Source organism: Salvelinus sp. IW2-2015, unplaced genomic scaffold (assembly GCF_002910315.2).
Source record: "Salvelinus sp. IW2-2015 unplaced genomic scaffold, ASM291031v2 Un_scaffold6965, whole genome shotgun sequence".
Taxonomy (NCBI): domain Eukaryota; kingdom Metazoa; phylum Chordata; class Actinopteri; order Salmoniformes; family Salmonidae; genus Salvelinus; species Salvelinus sp. IW2-2015.
In genome coordinates, this window is record NW_019948226.1 from 8,099 (window position 1) to 10,109 (window position 2,011).

At 49.9% G+C, this 2,011-nt stretch overlaps 1 pseudogene; it reads left to right on the forward strand.

Moving 5' to 3' along the window:
• Nucleotides 1-422: 422 nt before the first annotated feature.
• Nucleotides 423-2,011, forward strand: part of LOC112079123 (protein O-mannosyl-transferase TMTC2-like) — a 30,302-nt pseudogene continuing 28,713 nt past the window's right edge.

Consider the following 2,011-nt stretch of genomic DNA (forward strand, 5'->3'; position numbering starts at 1 on the left):
TAGATACTTTTTTTCAGAGGACTTGCCAATAATACACAGAGTGCTTGGCTGTGTCAATTGCGCATGAACACGACTTGAGCCCTGGGCAGCTTTTGCAAAAACATTCCTTCCATTTCATTCCTCATTTCTAAACAGTTCTATTCTAGAAATTCCCCGTGAATTCTAAATTTCGCACTGATGTATATGAATACACACCAAATAAACCAAAACCAAATGCTTCTGTGTTAAAGAAAATATCTACTACTTAGTCTAATAGATGTGACTTAGTATCAGSCAACAAACTATTTCTAGTTACCAATGCATTCCCAGAATGCGAGCAGGAACGTTTTCAGAATGCTAAAGTTTTCTAAAAGTTCCCTGAACGTTTCACAGAAGTCCMRGGGTAGTWCCCATAACATTCCTATAATGTTTTCTCTCTCCTACAGAAGAGGAACACCACTGTACTGCTGAGTCTGAGTGTGTTGGTCTCCTGGGGCGTGCTTCTCCTGGCTGCTCGTCTCTACTGGATGGGTAACAAGCCCCCCAACTTCTCCAACTCAGACAACCCGGCGGCCGACTCGCCACACCTTCTCACGCGAACACTGASCTTCCTCTACCTGCCCGCCRCCAACGCCTGGCTCCTCCTATGCCCTGTCCAGCTCAGCTTCGATTGGTCCATGGACGCTCTACCGCTAATCAAGACCTTTTCTGATTGGAGGAACCTTCACACCGTGGCCTTCTATGCTGGATTTACTCTCCTGGCCTGGTATGGCCTCCGTAGCAGTAGCAGCCCCGACTCCAAGGCCAAGGAGACCAATGGGAAAGCTCACTTGGCGAACGGGAAGGCCCTCACCAATGGGCACAGCTACCATCCTCCAGACGGCAACCACAACAACCACAACATAAACTCAGAGCAGGGCTCTCCAAAGACCAATGGGAAAACCACCCTCAACGGGAATGGGTTCACCAAAACCTACCAATGTTCCCCTYGGACCACCCACCCCTCCCTCCCCTCCCTTGCCACCCTCCCCTCCACGGAGAACGTGGTGGTCTTCTCCCTGGGCCTACTCTCGCTGCCCTTCCTCCCGGCCACAAACCTCTTCTTCTATGTGGGCTTTGTGGTGGCCGAGCGGCTGYTGTACATACCCAGCATGGGCTTCTGTCTGCTGGTGACGGTGGGGATCCGGGCCYTGTACGTCAGGCTGAGAACCAGGGGCCCCAGGGTCGTGCTGCTGGGTCTGTGCGCGGGCCTGGTGCTGCTGTACGGCATCAAGACGGTGCTGAGGAACAGGGACTGGAGCAACGAGGAGATGCTCTACAAGTCTGGGATCAGTGTTAACCCCGCTAAAGGTAGTGTGGAGGAGACTGTTGACTAACCAACACATTCTGGAATATGAGCCTTTGGYTTGGTACTTTAGTCCCACTGTGATAAAGTTAGGCCTGAGMATTACATCACTCTCATGTAGATTAAWWHWTTTTTCAGTTCTATATTATTCTAGGTCCAGGACTAGGCTTATTCTATGGCTGACAAACTGGCCCATAAAGAATAAAGTATATGTCATAAATAATTTGTAATCTTTCCTCATAAATGCAAAACTCAAGATCTTTCCATTACACAATACCTGYATACACTTGACAGACACCTTTCTCTCTTTGTTAGCATGGGGCAACTTGGGAAACGTCCTGAAGAACCAGGGCAAGATGGCAGAGGCGGAGAGGGCGTACCGGAATGCCCTGTATTACCGGGGAAACATGGCTGACATGTTGTATAATCTGTGAGTGTATCTCTCCACTACCTCAACAAGGATGAAGGGCCATGAAAGCTGCCATCCATCAATACTGCTTAGACAGACAGGGAGAATAACAAGGGATAGAGGGAGAGGGGGAGAGGCTAGGGGCAGGGGCAGAGAGGAGAGAGAGAGAGAGAGAGAGAGAGGAGAGAGAGGAGAGAGAGAGAGAGGAGAGGAGAGAGAGAGAGAGAGAGAGAGAGAGAGAGCAGAGAGGGATAGAGGAGTAGGAGAGTGAAAGCAAG